The 19,856-nt window shown below is 29.5% G+C and overlaps 1 protein-coding gene and 1 long non-coding RNA gene across 8 annotated transcripts in view; one reads left to right on the plus strand and one right to left on the minus strand.

Moving 5' to 3' along the window:
• LOC148239260 (potassium voltage-gated channel protein Shaw-like) overlaps positions 1-19,856 on the minus strand; it is a 260,022-nt gene that overhangs the window by 103,754 nt on the left and 136,412 nt on the right. The gene's annotated exons all lie outside the window — the stretch shown is intronic.
• On the plus strand, positions 14,216-16,124 carry LOC148239261 (uncharacterized). 3 transcript variants are annotated; one of them, XR_015810451.1, is made up of 5 exons: positions 14,216-14,468; positions 14,553-14,676; positions 14,797-14,875; positions 14,947-15,073; positions 15,782-16,124. It is a non-coding gene; the product is annotated as an uncharacterized LOC148239261 (long non-coding RNA). The 3 variants fall into 3 exon arrangements; XR_015810453.1 differs by having other exon boundaries at positions 15,833-16,124; XR_015810449.1 differs by having other exon boundaries at positions 14,947-16,124.

The raw sequence follows: 19,856 nt of genomic DNA on the forward strand, positions 1-19,856 counted from the left end.
GTGCCTTAGTACAGTATGCAGCAGATAATGCAGAAAAATATTATACTCTTGATGGCTATAATGGGAATGATAAAAATAATAACTCCAAAATCTGAAGTTATATCTGATGACCGCATAAAAAAATTTACAACAAAACCAAGTGCAAAGGAGTTAGCAGCACTATCACATATACCCCTTCTAGTGTATGAAAATCATGTCGTACCCGGATTGAGCAAGAGATTCAAGTTCAAAATTTTAATGATGTAGAAGAACTAACCGAACAAATATTTAATGTAGTTGATTTGTTGTGGAAGTACGGAAAGTGGAAAAATATCTCACCGTTGCCAGGGTGGAATGGATTTATTGAACAACTTACAAAAACAATGAGAACTTTGTAACTTCTCGGATTCTGTTTCTTACTTTTATTCATCATCCTGTGAGTAATATAGACACAATTTACACTACATTACAGTGTGCTATAAACACTGCCAAGAAACATGAACAAAGAACATGCTTAATAACTTTTGATCAGCCGTTGTACATAAAAGCACGTGAAATCGTAGCAGCTTCAGATGCTAGCTCAGACTTGTCCAGAGTAGTTGTGAAACTAGGAGGCTTTCATATGCTTATGTCTTTTATTGGATGCATAGGGTAATTAATGAATGGAAGAGGCATCAAGGAAGCTCTCAGTACAATTTATGCATCGAATTCTGTCGACAAAATGTTGGATGGTCCCGCTTTTGCAAAAAGTATCAGAGGCCATACGTATTACTTTTTGCATTATCGATGATGATTTTTGAAGATATGGAGATTGAAAGTTATAATGCTTTAGATGGGTTCATTCAGCAGATAACAATTTGCGATGTTTTCTACGAAACTGTGGAAGAATGTACAGGTAACTCTGGCTCCGTAGTTTACATAGCGTTATCCTATAAACGGATGCGCGCTTCCCACTCCTCACGCTATATCTCGAAAACCATTAACCATACGAAGAAATAAATTATAACAAACTTGTAGAAAATTTTATTTTCTATAAGTTTTGTTAAACATTTAATGACATGCGACGCAAAAGAGGCGAGATATTTGCAAAAAAAACGATTTTTATGACCTTTGACCTTTAATATCTTGATTAGCAGACACGATATCTTTTGAGACTTTTTACCATATATTTAGAACGCCAAAACAAAGGTCTGTGCAAAATTTCAGCTTGTTATCTTTCATTCCGAGGTTAAACCCTTATTTGACTGGACTATTACTACAATATTAAAAACCAACCTAAACTATTTGAGACGTATACTAAAAACTAAAAACTCTTAACCTTACATCGAATAGTATTTGCTGCAGATCATAATTATCGGTCGGTTACCAAAAAAAGGCAACCATTAACTAGCATTTTTTTAAGGGCTAGATCCAAAGGCAATTGCCTCTTAATTGGCCTCGTATTTTATTTGTACAAGCTTCCTCAGAAGATCAGTATAAAAGTTGTGACGCATTACATCACCAAACATTGACAACCACCGACGACTACGGTAGCTACTCTCAAACCAAAATCAATATATTTAAGCTTTTTTTAGCATTTAATTGATTACAAAAACCACACTACTAAACACCGATCCAAAAATAAATATTAAAATATCACTATCCAATAAATAATTAAATAGATCTTCACATTTTTACTACCATACATACTTTTTTACTTTATACGAATTTATAAGAATATCTTCTTTTTCACTTTTAAGATATCGATAAAAATCCTTCCAAAAGCATCTATTCGGCAAAATGTTTGCGTTACACCATTGTTGATAAATGTCCCCGTCGGCAAACACCATCGCCTTCAAAGTGGGTTTCTGCGGCGCACGATTTGACACCCGACAGTATTCATCGGGTGAAACTCTTTAGGTTAAGTTATATCGCGCGTGCGACACTTCTTGAATCGTTTTATCGCTGCGATATATCACGCGCCTATCGCCGCGGAATACCATAATAATGGACGCGGTATATCACCGATGATATTAATTCTGGAAATTTTCACCCTCTAACCCGAGAGAAGAGCATTAGCGTGATAAATAACCCGGACGCAACTTTGCAACCGGCCCCGAGTGGTGGAGGTTCGCCGTTGCGTTGTTTGCGATCGATTTTCTCCGTCTTGTGTGGGATAAAATGTGAACGTGTGTGTTGTGCTTTATTACATAAATTTTATATGTACTTACATATTTTTTTTAAAAAACAACAAGACTTTCCCACAAATATTATTTTTAGATATCAACGTTTATATTTTTGAAAATTTTCACCTCTAAAATGTTTCACTTGTTTAAAAATTATTTATTATTAATAACGAAATGGAGTTAATTCAAAATTAGACAAAAATATTTCCATATATATGTAGTGAATTTTATCGATACGTTTAATATCAAATCTTCGTTATTTGAATAATTTATTATTATTTTAGAATACAATAAATTTTGATGATAAAAGCCGTTACAAATAAATAATAAATTTAACTTTTTTGCAACAATCGAAGCGAATGCAAATACAAATTAAGCACAAGATCTATTTAAAATGATAAAATTACTGAGGCGCGGGTCTTACCCAAAACCATCGGTAATTGAGAACATCTCAGGAAGTCCCATAATGGATCTCGATAAAATATAAATATTGCTTAGAATTATATAAAGCAGACTTATTCAAAGAATCTAGATAAATTCAGCTTTGATCCAGATATCTTACCTGCAGAGATTCATAAGTTAATAATATTAAAAAACTGAATTCCCTGGTAGCGATGAAGTTCCAGCGGAAATGATTAATGAATTCGGAGACAAGGGTATTGCTTTATTGTGTGATATACATTACAAAATATAGATCCTTAAGACTGGGTGCAATCAATATTTGTTCCCTTGCACAAAAAAAGTGCGCAGAGTATAGAACAATTGCGCTTATATCCCACACCAATAAAAAATTGTTAGCAACGAAAACATTTTTTTTTAATTTTATATTTAATAAATATTAATTAACTAACCAAATAACTATTTACTTATGTGTAATATTATTGATACTGTATGTATGTATATATTGTATATACACATATGATTTAATTATTAGAACATTAATATACACATACATTCTATACAACTGTATAAAATCTGTCGACACTAAATTTTTTATAAATATGATTTTATTAATAGATTTTTTAATAATAGATTTAGAAATTTAAAGAGTAAATGCGTATAGGTGTCTAATAATTTAAACTAAACTTTTAAATTGACTGTAATATAAATCAGACGGAATAGTTTACAATAATTTTATTTAAATGTTGCTAACAAAAATAAACATATTATAAAAAAAAATATGTATAGTTATGATTTTATTTACAACATATAGATCAATCAGGGATTGCATTTAGAAAGCAAAAAACGGAGGTTCTATACAAAATATATGTAGAAAGAGGGGATAAGGTTCTTAAACTTCAACCGTCAAATTAAAATTTTGATTAAAATTAGTACTTCAAAAATAATTACAACGGCGGATAAATATATTGTTTGCCATTAAAGTATTAGGGTTGATTATATATCAGTTTTGAAATATTCGTTGAAAAATGTATAATCATTGTAATTTTTATAAAATTGTATCTAAGAAAGATGTAATTTTAGGTATAATAAATAAATTAACACAGTCCACAGGCAAGATTAAATTTTGCTATGAAACCAAAGTAAGATAGATAAAATGACAAAGAAATATTTTAGAATCACCCTTGCTTCGTCTTTTGTCCATGAGTGTGGGACAATTTTAATATATGAATTTGCTTATCGTAAAAACACATGAAACGGCTCACCCGTCCCAATATATTGTTGACAGCAAAAATGGGTTTTTACTATGAGTCAAAGCATTATGAAGTGCCGACCATTGTTCTGTTTTTGGATCACTTAATATTACATCCAGAATTTGCTCTTTTCATATTTCAAAAAATTGTGGCGTAAATATTTTTTGTTACTTCTAAATCGATAATAAATATTAATTACTTAATCAATTAATTTATTATGTGTGATTAATATAAAAATTTCATTAGAGTATTAGAAAAAAATCTGCTCACATCTCTTGCTAGAGAGCTAAGCATCGACCGATGGATAGCGAGTATAATAAATCACTGACGGTAAATAATAACAATATACTTAAATATATTTTTTTGTACGACCGTCTTCGTATTTTTCGCAAATGTTTGAGGATGCCGAAACAAAATGTGTCATATAACTTACATTTTGAAACAATACTTTAGGACTGTTAAATAGGAATTTCCTGTCCCTTTTAGATACAGCGCTCTCACTACAAATTGGTTTTACGAATTAAGAATAACCGGATAATTTTGCATTTTAAAAATTGTATAATCGATAGTATTTGAATAAACAAAATTTTTTTGCAATTTTATATTACTTTAACCGGCCGGTGGTTCTATCTTTGTTTTGGTGATTTAAGAACCCCCTCCAATAAGAATAATAATTGACAGCCGAAGGGGCCTTAAATTTTTTGTTAAAACAATTGGAAAATATCAATTCTAAATTAAGCTCGAAATTTCAATGGGCAATTAAAGATAAATTATTTAAGAAGAAACTAGACATTAATGTCATTATTTAAATATTTTAAAAATCCAGTATCTTTCACAAGGCAAAAATATTGAATTCTTTAGTTATTCTTTAAAAGGAGAAATATGTAAAATGCGGAAAGAAATTATTCACATATTTTTAATGGCTTTATGAACTCTAAGGTCCCTCGCGACTCAATTAAATCATTATCCATTGAAGAAATAAAAAAATCATTGGCGCAACAATTAGAGAAAAAAAAATCTTTCAGCTTCACAGAGTGCAGTGTAAGAAAACCAACATATTTTGCGTTAACGGAGAAAGAATTCAAAATATTTTAATCAACGGGCAAGAGATCAAATCGATATTTAAGTTACCTACTTTTAATACTCTTCTCACAGTAATAAAACAATTGAAGACAATATTATCAAAATATAATCTTTTTCATTCGTTTTGGTAATAATTATGTATGTGATTTTAAGTTCGCTATATACAAATAATTGCTTGAACGAATTTAATTGTCATCAATTACGTGAAAACAACATAATACAATTAATTAGTTCAGGCTGCAAACAAAACAAGCAGAAATCGTAACTAATCCAATTTTGTGTAGAAATTATTCGAGCGATACAGAGCGACCAGTAACAACCTCCCGCTGTGAACAGAATTGATTGATTGATAAAACACATTTGGTCACAGTCTGAACCGTGTGCTTTTCAAAGTAACACGACCCAAGGTCAAATAAAGGTTGCAAAGTATAATTATTACTTTATAAAATACACACATGTATAATAATTTATTACAATTATTATTTTGAATTATTGTAATATAAAAATCCCTTTGTCTATGATTATATATCTGAGGCAGAATACCCATTTTGTTATCCAGAACTGAGATAATACCGCAAAATCCCACGAGACCAGAAAATTATATTTTCAATTCCAATTCTATACATCCCTAACGTTGTATATACATAAGATGATAACCATATTCCCCAAAGTGCGTAAAAAAGTTACATTCACAATAGCGTGAAATTGATCTTCTACATTTTCGTCACAAGAGTAAGCATTTTCATATAACGACTCGTTTATTTTCTTAAAAACTCTTTAAAGTTTCTAAAAAAAATCTATGTAGTATATATTCAGACCCCTTTTATAAATTTCAATAACCATCAATCCTCACTCCGCGTATGTCTTTCGAATTTTATGGTAGCGAGCGCGTTTTTTCATTTTTATAGTTACATCGACTTTCGATATGGGTATAACACGTATAATGGGTAAATAATGGAGTGTGTGGTGCACACATTACAAAAAAGGCGAGTTATATTTACGACTTCGCTTTTCAGTGTCTTTTAAGGAAACTTACATACATATACAGTAAAACCAGTAGCGACTCGTGGTAATAAATATTGGTGGAGCTGCGCAGCTTACATATGATGGATATTCGGAAGGGAAAGAAAGTTCATAAAAGATTTTATTTTGTGATTGAATTAAAATGTCGTTGAAACACTATTTTATTTAATTTTAAACATGTACCTCAATGCATTTAGAAAGTATATGAACGAGTTTATTGGTAACTGTTCAATATACAGCAGTTCTGGAGATTTCCTGATATTATTCTTAAAATTAAACGATTTTGTAAATCAGTTTTGTAAAATCAATATTGAAAAAATCATTTGACGTTGTCGCTGCTATTTGTAGCATCGGTATGCCTGTGTCTTAATATATTGAGAATTGTTTTTAGTATCAGAAAAATAAAATATGACGAGAATTTAAATTAAATATTAAAAACGGATCAAAAAACTCCCGTTGGAAATTTGTTCTGAAAAACGTTGCAATATAAATTAGCAGATATTATTCCGAGGGTCGTTTGGAAAATTTTAAAGTATTGCTAATCTCAAAATGGAGAGAATGAAAGGTGAAAACGCGAAAGGCTCTTAATCTCATTAACGTTCGTTTCGAGTGGCTGCCGTTTAAAAGGCTCAGAAAAAAACACGTAAATTAGTATAAGTTACGGGAGGTGTCACAAAAAGTAAGATAAAGGCAAAGTATTTTTTCACAAAAAAAAAAAAAACACAATGATATTACGTAACTAGATGAATAAAAAATGCGTATTTGAGTTAAAGGGTGTAGAGCGATTCTTAAAATAAGCAATGATTGACTCTTTTTGCTTTAAAAAAATCGCATATGGAAAAAAGTACCTTTTATTTAAAACACATTTTTTTATAAACACAAATGAGATGAGCGTTTTCTACTTTTAAAAAATATTGACAGAAAAATAATAACTTAAGTATGTGGAAATTTACAAAAGTAAATTGAGTAAAAAGTAAATTATTAAAATAAGAGTTTTATCCACATTCTATGTGTATTAGCTTACCAAGTTTCAAAGCTACTCGTTTTACAGGGTAGATGGAAAAAAATAGATAACAATATTTTAAATGCCAATATCACACGAATCGTTAGTAGATATTAATAAAATAAAGTGCTTTACATTGTTAAATAAACAGACTAGACAAAAAACCGCATGCTTAATGACATGCATACTTCATGGAAGGTTTTATTAATGGTCTGGGAATGACAAAAAATGGTTTATAAATTTTTAACACTCGAACTCATCTTATTTATGGTTAAAGAAGACACTCAGATAAGTTACCTTTCCGAAGGTGTTCGTGGCAGGTGTTTGAAAATATACATACTTTCTCGGAAGATCGAAAGTATTTGAATGACTAAAAATTTTTTGCGATTTTCTATTACTTTAACCGGCCGGCGTATATATCTTTGTTTAGGTGATTTAAGAATCCACTCTAATAAGAATAAATTACGCATGGGAATTGGCAAAATAAAAAACTATTCAAGGCTATTTTTCAATAATCTAAAAAGGTTTTTTTATATTGTTTTTGTAAAATAGCAACAGCTGTTATTGACTATTGTCTCACGATTATAATTGACGTTCATTTTTTATTTCAAAATAAATTTTAAAAGGCGATTACAAAGTTATTACATAATCAAAGAAACCAGACATTGATGTCATTTTTTAAATATTTGCAAAATCCAGAATCTTTCACTAGTCAAAAAAGGAATGACTTTCTTAGTTTTCTTCAAAAACAGATATATAAAGTGGGGAAAGAAATTATTCCCATATTATTTAATGGCTCGAAAAATTCTCAGGATCCTCGCGACTCCATCAAATCATTAGAATGCATTAAAGAAATTTATCATTGGTGCAACAATTAGAGGAAGAAAGTTCTTTTAGTCTTACAGAGAGTAGTGTAAGAAAATCATCATCTTACGGATTATTGGATTAAAAGTCTATGATATTTCAATCGACGGGCATACAAACAAATAATTTACGGTGCTTATTTGAAGCTATATTGTCGATTAAACCAAAATCAACACCAAACGAAAGGAATTTTTCCACGGCCGAAATTTTTTAAGAAAAAAAAAGTTCGTTGATTTTATTTGTACATTAATAAATTAATATAAATTTTCTTTCATTTAATATCCCGTCCATAAATTTGTACCTATAATTATCTTAACTGATTTAAAATAGTCTTTAGGGGCTCCTCACTTGAAATTAAGTTTTCTTTGGGGTTTTTCAATCAGAAAAAGGTTTCTTTGAAGTTGCCTTGAGGTTGCCTTGGGAAACATTGCCTAGTCGCATTAATTAATGTAAAAAATATTTCAACTTTCTATTAATGTGTCAATTAGTTCCATAGCAGTCGTGAAATTTAATATATATTTTCTTGGAGCAGCCTGTATCTAATAATGTAAAGGTATCGTGTTGCGTTTTTTTTGGACAAAAAGAAATATTATTAAAATATAAACATAAAAATGTATAACGAAACGTCCAATAAAAACGGTTGACAAAGGTATTTTCCTCTCAGATATGCTAATGAGGTTACGCACAATGCGTAATTTATTTTATGTTTTCAATCGGCCTTCGTTTTCGTTTACAATACAAATTGATTTGCGAATAGATAAAAAAAGGTAATCAGCAAAAATTCAGGAGGGAATCTGACCTGTCCAACAAGTTGCCTTTCTGTTATTGTATAATTGATCAAACGATGCGTATGATATATAATTTATTTGAATAAAATAAAATAAGTTGTCAGTATAATTACGATATTTACATAGTTTTAATTACTTTTTATTGTTGAAAAACTTGAGTTGTGGTAAGTAATGATTGATATATTTTGCAAATAATTGACCCAAAAAAACCTAGTAAATATTTGCATTAAAATATTTCTAACTCTCTTTAACACTTTTAGATACCCAAATTAGGCGTCATAAAAATAGTTGTAATAAATATATATTTCTAAGTATAATTTGTATACGCTTATTTTTTTATGGACCATCCTGTAGTTGCAAATCGACAGTCTAATTAACGTTGGCCGCATTCATCGAAACTAAGTTAATCTTGTTCGATGTATTGTTCTTTGCCGAGTTAGCCATTCGGCGTCGAAACAAGTCGTCTGTTTTATAAACAGCAGTCATTAGCGACGCTGCGGGAATTGAAGACGCCGCCATTGTTAAGTGGGAGCCTTTTGTAATGAGGAGACAAGCGCTGACAGACTCTGAGAGGAATTCAAAACGCCGCCCCCTTATAAACACCCCCTCGAACATCCGCGAACGCGCAATTCCCCATGCTCTTTTTTTATCATTATGTATAAAATGCGATATTTTCCCTTGTAAATTTTAGACTTATCGTGTTAAAAGAGACTTACGACCTTTTATATCTGAATATTGCTAAGCATTTTCTTTTAAGCGCTAATGTTATTTTTAAATTTTCATTTTAATATTGTATGCTTACTACACAAATGGAATAATAAACATTAAGGGGACATTGAGGCGCTAAGTAATTAATAAAATTGTAGAGATTTCTTAAGTATTACAAATGAAAGATTTTTAAAATAATTAATTAAGTGACGACTTAGAACTATAATAATGTCCTAGCCTTCGTGTCAGGGGTGTTTATTCTGATTTAAGACAAACTTATTTTTGTTATTAACTAATAACAATTTAAATCTCGTTTATATACAATTTATATATTTGTAAAAGATGTAGATGAAATTAGTGAATTTTAAAAAAAGTTGTATATAAAAAAGGTTTAATTTTAGGCATAAAATATAAATTGATAAATTCCAAGAATCCATGTTTTATGATATTTTTTAGAAATAATGGTATTTTTCATTTATTGAGTTAAAGATTCGGTATTCGAAGTTTTTATACCCATAACTTTTCCTGAATTATTTTCCAATAATTCAATATCAATATCGTCATCTTGTGGATATAGTAGCTTTATAATACTAATTATATATATATATATATATAATTATAATACATAGCTAAATAAAATCTAAGCTTCTTTTTGGAAGCGGAATATCAGATGCAACTAATGTAATTTTTATAAAGTTGTTATAATATATAAATTTTTAACTCCATAGTCAAGATTAAATTTCGTCATGAGTCAAAGGATTAACATAAACGTTATGAAGTGCTGACCATTGTCAACTATCGCGGATTATAAACTTGAAAGCATCATACATTTTTAAATTAAAATTTTATAATTTATATATGGATCACATAACTATATATGCAGAATTTACTCTTTTCATATTTGCAAAAGTGAAGAATAAATATTTGTTGTTACTTAAAAATCGATTATAAATACTAATAACCTAATTAAATAATTTACTCTGTGTAATTAAAATCAAAATTGCAAAAAAATAGTAAAAAAAAAATCTGCTCACATATTTTTCTAGCGGTATCGACCAATGGATAACAAGCGAGCAAGACTAACGATCATAAATCACTTATAATAAATATAAACAATATACTTAAATGCCATTTTTTGTATACAACCGTCCCCCGAGTATGTATTTAATATGTATTTTTTTGCAAATACATTTTATTTATTTTTCAATTGAAAAATGTTTGAGAATGTCGAAACGAAATATTTCATAAAACTTAAATTGTGAAACAATACAGCTACAAAACAACAATAAAATTTTTTTTTTATTCGTACCACTTTTACTTTATCTTATTATTATATAACAAATTTATTGATTAATATCAATCAATTCGCGATAAATTTGCTTTATTTGACCCAAATACATCGAAAATAAACACACGTGGCAATTCCGATAGAAATCTCTTTGTAGAAAAGCTTCCCTAAAATTGGAGCTTTCCCTCCTGCGACTACTTTCACACAAAAACCACGTATATTTACTCATCGGCCCGTGTATAAATAAATACGAAATCAATGGGCAAACATCCCTTAGCACACACACGCGTTCCCTCAACACAATACTGCCATTTAATCCACAGAAACCGATCCCTTGTTTAGCCCCTATCTATCGTTTTTTCTCCATCTATCTGTTTTGCTTTCTTCGCTGCCCGATTTGGCGAACGCGAAAACGCTTTACACCCTATTAATACTATCAGTCACGTAAGACTATCTGATAAAACAACCCACGGTTTAAAAGGCACTGCTCGGACTGATTTAAATTTAATGCCAAACTTGAAGTGAGGTTAGGTCTAATGTGTCGTTTTACATTTGAAACTGTGAAGAAATAAATTACATTGTTAGCTTATACAAGTGCAAGTAAAAATCATATTCAGACATAAACTAGATACACATTATAAAAAATATTTGGTTGGGTAGAAAAGTGCCCCACTTCATATTAATTACACAATAACACTAAGAAGTAACTCAGATGGAGAAGGCAAAAATAATTGGGTGTCCATTATTAATTAATAGTTATGTTTACATATGAGAGAAAGCTGAGTTAGAGGAGAATCGACTTGACATACTTATTTGAAATCCTTAAGGGTCTCTTCTATCCAAGAACAACCCGATTCTGAAACTGAGATTCATACGCGATAAAATTATAATTTTCTAATAAAATTAAACCCGATCAAAGCATAGTTAAATTAATACGAATATTATTATACATCCTAAATGACCCAAGATTTAAATTTATCATTATAATACATCGTATATGTGGACTTTTATGGCATTATTGAAAGGAAAGGTTTATACCATAAAATAAATAATCAATGTTTATTATATTATTTTCATATCATGTGAATGAGATTATGTATAATATAAAAAATAACAATGAACGCGGCAAGATTATTATATTGTATGATAATAATATTTCAAAACATGGTAAGAGATAACATTAAGTACGTTGGTACTATAAAATAGCTATAAAAGACGCAGGATAAGATTTTTAGCTACAGATTAGTAGTAACATGAATATTTTTTATAGTTAATAAATTATAAATATATGGTAATAAATAATTTAAATGAATGAAATATTATTTATTATGTACCCTAAACTTATATTTATGGGTCACATATATATGAAATGAAACTTTTTGATTAATCTGTATTCATTTACAGACGTTTATGGAAAACAAAACACATTGAAAAACAATACAAATTTTTCGTTTGTGGTTTGCTTTCAATTGGAAACATGCTGAAAATTGAAAAGTGTCCCTCGCGTTTTTTCATTCCAACGAATGGTGCATGCGAGAATTGTAACATTTTTTGTAGTTCTCGTATAGTTATTGTTTGTTTTTTTATATTCATGTGAGTGTATACAATATTGTCATATGGAACATTTAACAAAATGGAAAATAATGATGAACGTCACGAGATGCGGTAAAAATGGAACAGTGAAATAAAACATTTTTGCGTCATCATTCGATAAACGGAGTTTCATCGCCATGGTAATATTTCAAAATAGCTAACGATTTAAAGAGTTTATTATGTTTTTAATAACGTTGATTTAATTATTCCTGAAAAATATTACTTTTGTCTACACAAATGAGTTTTACAATAAAATAAATTAAGTGTGGCTATTTGTGTTCTGTACGATACGCTAATTTGTAGTGTCCTCGAATATGCCTGCATTATCTGGAGTTCGAGTGAAGAAAAGTACTCGTTGTTAGAGAGAATTCATACAATTTTGTAAGATATCTCTACAAGAGGGAGATTCGTAGTTGTATCATAGTGACATTTTACTTGGAATACAATTTATTAAATTTTCGGCGTAGCGTCTATTCAATGAAGCACTTTTAAAAGTTGCTAGGGGGCGGTGTCGACAACCCGTCAATGCTCGTTCACTTTTGACTTTTGAATTTCCAGCTTCTTAATGAGCTTGCGAAGCTATAAAAATATGTGGGATCAATTTTTGTGCACCATAACTGTTCTTTTAATTATTTAATTGTATAATAATTGTTTGTATAAATCATGACACACTGGGGAAGCATATTAAATCACGATAGTTAGATTTATAATAATAAACGAATCATGTTGAAAACTATATTTTAATACTGTCGATTATTATGATATTGCTGGATTTAAAATACGGCTATTATTATTATTATTTTTTTTTTAATGAATCCTCTGTTGTAATCTGACAGGCATAAGCCCAATGCGTTACAACGGGGAAAATCTGTACCAACTGAATAAGTCAATCAGTATTAACCACCAGACTGAAAGCTTGGGAATCGGTGACATTTACATAAACTAACTAATGAAGCTAGCGAGTGTGCGAATACCGGATCCTTAACTTTTTGAGTTTTAAATATTATTTTTGCTTCGTTCTGATTTTTTAAAATCTATTTTTAAATTTAGCATTTTTAACGATAGTCAAAATGGTTCAATCTATAAAAAACAACTTAACATTTGCAATTCATTTGAAAATAGGTTTACAACTTTTTACATTTAAGAAAACATTTTATATTATTTAAAGTTAGATTTGAAACTTGATAAAACTTAATATTGTATATAATTTAAGATTAGGTTTAAGACTTAGCTAGATAATAATAAAACTAAACATTGTACAGTAAAATCTCAGTACAGCAAAGTTCACGGTACTGAAGAAAAAAAAATCGTTATACTGAAAATTTGTTAAATTGAATGTAAAAAAGATAATATGTTTTTATTTTATTTTTAATTACCATATTACTACAGCATCTAAATAGCCTCTTATAAGGTTGATAGATCGTTTTTTATCTATTTTTAAGGGTAATGTTTTGAACACAATAAAATTTGTTAAAAAAATGTTTTATAAAAAAAGTTTGAGAATCGGCGAAACACTTTGATGTTGTTTGTGAACACATGAGGCACACGCCAATTCAAGGTCGAACTGAATTCTAAAAAATATTGTGTCAAGTTGTAAAGTCATTTTTAAATTCGGATCAAAATATTTCGTTATACTGAGATCAGCAATGTAAACATTTTGTATGAAAGTTGTCAGGGACAAATTGAAGATTCGTTATGCTGGGAATTTCGTTATTTAGGTATTCGTTACAAAGAGATTTCACTGTTTTAAAATAAAAACTATAAATTTAAATCGCCAACTTCACCAAAATTTAAGTACACCTTTTTTCTGTATAGAGAAGCTAATACAAATCCACATTATATATATATTATATTTAAAATCCCATATAAACTAAACATATTTTTTTTTAGTTAAACAAATATTTTTTTTATAATTTTATGATTTTTATACATATTTTGATAAATGTTTCACAATTTAAATCGATAAAATCAATTGCGTCGTTCGTTTTTACGCACTCCAATACCCGGGACTTCCCACCGTCAGATTTGCTCACATGACACTTTCGTCATCTGTCAAGTGCGCGCCGGGATACAGCTTAGTGCGATTAAATTAACAGTGAAATATGTTATAATCACAGCATCTTTTTTACAAAGTGTTAGTTGAAGATGATTCAAAATGGTGTAGCGTAATATAAGTGTAATATAAACAAAAGTTTAAATTATGAGTGTGCCAGAAAGTGTTTGGTTATATTAATAATGTATCACGGTTATTCGAACAAAATTACTATTGACTTTCTAGGATCCAACATTGAATGACAAACAGCAGTGATTTGGCAATTAAAGGTATACATACCAAATTTTAAAAATCTCATAATACATACTGTAAAAAAAAGTTACATTTTACCAACTATATAGTATCGTTTACAGTTAATTTTCAGAAGCAACGAAAGATCTAATAACATTTACGTATGGCAAACAATTAAAACATGATGTATTACGGCTATTTTGAAGAAGTTGAAGAGATACCAATCTACGTGTTTAATCCTCTACGGTAACTACCGTTAATTTTGTTCTTCAGTTGTTTAAATTTCATTTATGAATTATATTAGTAGTAAGAACGTGTTCAATGTTTAACTGTTAATAAAGGTAATTGTTTTTAATTATGTTTCAGAAGCAATGATAGAACAATTTGATGGCCTATATGACGACAACGTAGAATTGGTGTATATAAACAAAAAGTTGAAGTCACTGTGAGCAAGTATTATCTATTTATAAAGAATATACTACACACGTTTGATGTAACTGAATATCCTGAATTTAGCTGTTCCAAAAGAGAAATGATTGCACAGAAGAAAAATTGATAAAAAACCATGACGTAGATACATATTTTGCTACATCGGAATTAAAAAAAAGCCAATCTTAGATATTTTGGCTATCGATTATTCCAGGTATGCAATCACATATTTATAATCTTTGCAAAATGTCGTCTATTAGATAACATTCAAGAAACTACACATTTATAAGCTGTCCGTTGGCTGATATATATAGAGTTCCCACTGCGACATTAACTTTCAATCTCATACATACTAAGGATATATTACACTTTCACGTTTAATACGTACCTGGTCTATTTGCAATTCGAGTAATCATATTCAGTCAAATCCAACGAATATGTGCATTAAATCAAAAGCAATGATCATTTTTATGTAATGTAAAAGAAAAACTCACTTTTTGGCCTCGGAGCCCGTCGACGGGAATTCAAAATTGGAAGATTTCATTACGAAGATTGTTCATCTAGTTTAATCAATGTATTATTATAATACTTACACACATTATGTATATATTTCATTTTCATAGAAATAACATACCTAGTTAATTTGCTATCCGATTATTTATATCCAGTTAAATCGAGCAACGCACATGCCAAAATAATGAAAATTATTGTCGCGTAACAAAATTATTTACAACTGTTGCCATGTTACTGTAGGCCATCTTGTTTTGTATTTCAATGCTTATTTTTCATTGGTCGACAACAAAAGAATACATTAACGGAGGTTTGAAAATCATCATGCCAACTCTATTTTTATTTTTATTAATTATAATTAAATATATTTCCTTTGTTTACATGTATTATTATAAACACCGTTCATACAAAGTGATACGATTTACAAAGTAGAAGATTCAGCATATAATGTTGTATTTTAAAGCGTGCGCGTCTGGAAGCGGAAGCGACGGCTCAGAACAATTATATTATAGAAGATTAATAATTATAAATTATTATGTGTAATATAATTTATAACCAATAGAGGTCACTGAATCTGGGGCTGTTTTTTTAATAAAAGCGCATTTTCTATAAATATAAATTCGAGTACCGCTGCCATGGCTCGAACCCGTAACATCAGAGTTACTAGTCTGAGACGTTACAGACTACGCTATTTCGCGTTGAAAATATTACATATAATCAAGTGAAGTGTATTAAAAAATATTTTTAGTGTTATATCGAAGACTGCTATTAATTAATATATTAATTGTAAACTTTAGAAAAAAACTTATATTATAAATAAATAGTTAACTTATATATTTTTTTGGTTATTTTGTATTTTTTAATTTTATTTTCTTAATAATGTGTATATATTGTATTTTTTTAGCGTTTTTTTTTTTTTATTGGGCGCTTTTTTAGATTGATGGATATTTAAGCGATGTGAGATATTCATAGCATACATCAGAATTAAAAGAACTGAATATGCAATAGTAGTATTATATAATAATATTGTTACTCAAAAATTAAAAATTATATTTTAGGCTAATAATATTAACAGAAAAACGATAAATAATTAAAGAAGCTAAAGACAAATTTTAAATAAATGAGTATTTTACATATTCTTTTTTTTAAATAGTGTAATAAACATAAATATATCTAATAAGATAAATTGAAAATAATAAATTCACGTCGGTGTTCCTCGATCATCTTCGTAGTTATTTGTTAAAGGATTTAGTACATCAAATTGACCCAATGTAAGCGCAAATAAATAAATAAAAAAATCTCAAACCATGAAATGAAATAATCAAATTCATGTCGACGTTTCTCGATCGTCTCCGCAATTTATGATTGTTTACCGTGAGTCTTATACGTGTAAACGAAAGTAATACTCGAATTGGAATCGGAGCGTTTTCCGTGAGATTACTCTGTTGATTCGCGTGTAAAACGCTCCAGCGTGTGTACACTGGTAATTGAGCTTTGGAATTAGAATTTCGGTTCTGGTCGAGCTTTCAAATCCCACTGGGAGATTATTTAAATTGGCGCAGAAGAGAGAATAAATAAATCCACCTTGCAGCGACGACGGATGTTTGACTTTGAGATATTGTCGCCCAATCCTCCATCGAAACTTTAGAATTACTTTTGTTTAAAAAAATAGGGAAGAAAGAAAGAAAAGTTGCGTGAAAGGGAGGTTTTTATTTGCCCCTAAAGTTTTATCGCCTCCTCTCTCTCTTTCTCAATTAAGGGGTCTAATGGCGGACCAGTTGTGGCCAATCGATAATTGACCTTTTTTATGGAACTTCTCGCTTCGGATAGATTAAGTGTCGAAAATGTAAATAAAAATAAATTGAATCACTGTGCTCTGTGTAAAAAAATGATCCTAAAGCATCACTAGAGCCTATATAAAATTTTATTTTTTTCGAATCCCTCATTAAATATAAGTGCGTCAAATTAAATTCAACAATTCAATTCAAATAGTACTTGTGAAGCACTCGAGCGCTCAGTTCTTTTCTGTGAAGTACCAAGCCTTTCTTTATAAAGTTTGTTATAAAACTTTGTGAATAATCCAAAAATCGGTTGTCTCGTGAAAGGCCGTAATAAAAATGCTTTTTTATTTTCTGTTCGTCACTCGAAATGATAAATTACGATAAACCTTGAAAGAGTTTCAATAACAACATATTTTTATATAATAACTAGTAGTTTATTTGTACAAAAATCTCAATCTAGACTGCCTTATCTATTTTTATGTTTTGTCATTTAAATCGATCTGTTAACATAGGTATACAAAAAAGAATAATTTGCTAGAATTTTGTTTTTAACTTTTCTGTTAAAAAATCACGTTAACTGTCATGATGATCACAGGTATGACATTGCGCCATGGTGTGAATCAGTAACCGGAAAAATTTTAATACAAAAAAGTAACGTATCCATCAGCCTATTTTATTTAAAACACTTGATCTATATTTGTTTGAGGAAATAAATTACTTAAATTGAAAAAGTTTAATTTTTACTTTTTTTGAGACAATTTAATATTATGTATTATTTCTAAAAATTATGGCTAGATACATATACATATTTCTAAGCCCAACCTGATAAAAATAAATAATATTATTTATTTTTGCCACTTAGTATGTATTTTAATTCCAGTATTCAAATAATAACAAACTTTTCCTTTATAAACCATATTATTTTCTCAAATTAAAACTTAGAACGAGCGATACTTCGACGCGGAGTTTTCGCTTTAACCCTTTCTTATTATATGTGCGTTTTTAAAACTGCGGGGCGTGTTTTGTTGAAATATTAAACAACGCCAAAAACTTTGTAATTGTTTGATAAACCATAATCGCCCAGTTAGTAGCGCCTCGTGCCAAATCCGCTAATCTATATTTTAACTCCTTTCCGAGCAGCGGTTAATCTTATTAAGCTCTCAAAAGAAAAACTTCAAAGAGCTTTTTTTTCGACCGGAGCGCCACGCGCATTATCCGCGCTCCAACATTAACAAACCTCGCTGCTCTACACAGTTTACATTTTTGCAGTCAGTTTTTTTTTCATTTTCGTAAACAACCACCAAGACTCGAAGAATATTATAAATTTGACCGAGGCTCTGTGTAGCGAGGCAAAAAAAATGGAGTTTGATGTAAATATACATTGTGCGTATGTATCTTAAAAAAATGTAATATATGATTTTTATATTAATAAATATCAAATCGCAATAAAAACTAATATATGTATATATATATTCGTAAAGATGTACGATTTTAATATATTTTTTTCTTATTGAAATTTATATTTTTAATTAAATTATGCACATATTTTTCGGATAGAAAATTATTCACTATTAACAAAAATTTTATAACAATTGTCTTCACTTCTTTTTTAAAAATAAATTCAGAACATTATGACATAACAGGTTATCCCATGTTTCGTTGATAAAAAAATACATAATATGATTAAAATACAAAAAATATATATAAATAATTCACATTAAGAAATGAGAAAAAAAATAATAAAATAAAAAATACGAACCGAACCAGCTCCTCGTAGCTGACATTAAATATAATTACATAGTTTAATATGTCGAGAGCACTCTGCAGTAGTTTAAAAAAATGCATAACGACATATAAATTTTTGCGAGAACATATAGAATCGTATCTCAACGCTCTTAAAAGAAATGCACTGGAATACAATAACATAAGGTACTTTAAGAACCTTTTTCGATTAAGGAGAAGTATTTCGTTATTCACGGACTTAAAATTATATATCCTAATTCATAAATGCTGAAAACTAAGGTGCCATAGAGGTCAGGAATAACTGATGGATCGTCCAAGTAAAACGCTATCCTCATAACAAAGCATTTTATCTAGAAAATAATTTACGGAGCTCTTGGTTGAAATGTGTTCTTAATCTTAATTTTGTATTCCGCACCAACATACAATCTATGTTTTTTATGCTAAATTATTTATGTTACATTTTTACAAACGGTTCAACAATTCCACGACCGCCACATAAATATAACATAATATAATTTTGCCTGCAGGGCACGTACGATACGAATTCGCGTTGCATGCCCCCAGAAATCCTTAAAATTTTCACAAGTGGGTCATGTAAGTAAAACACCTCGAGATATTTCTGACGGCAGATTTCCGCATAAGAGGAATCTAGCGTGTTAAATAAGTATGCTGTGCCTTCATTTACAACAATAGCGGAAGGATCGATTTTACGTTCGTGAATATTCGCGTCAAAATGTGAACCCGCTTTTTATGCACGAGAAGGGCTTAAGGGCGTCCTTAACGAACGTTTCATTTGGCACGAAATGAACCGCGATGTAATTGGAATCTATTAACTTAAATCTTTTAAGAAATCTCAAGCGAAAAAAGAAATCAATTAAAAAATTTAATCGATATTTTTTTTGAGGAATAGTAAAACCTTTCATGTACACAATACGAAACAATTATAAAAATGTTTAAATTTAG

The sequence above is a fragment of the Plectrocnemia conspersa genome, unplaced genomic scaffold, assembly GCF_051122295.1.
Source record: "Plectrocnemia conspersa isolate PC_06_02 unplaced genomic scaffold, ASM5112229v1 ptg000001l, whole genome shotgun sequence".
In the NCBI taxonomy this organism is placed as follows: Eukaryota; Metazoa; Arthropoda; class Insecta; order Trichoptera; family Polycentropodidae; genus Plectrocnemia; species Plectrocnemia conspersa.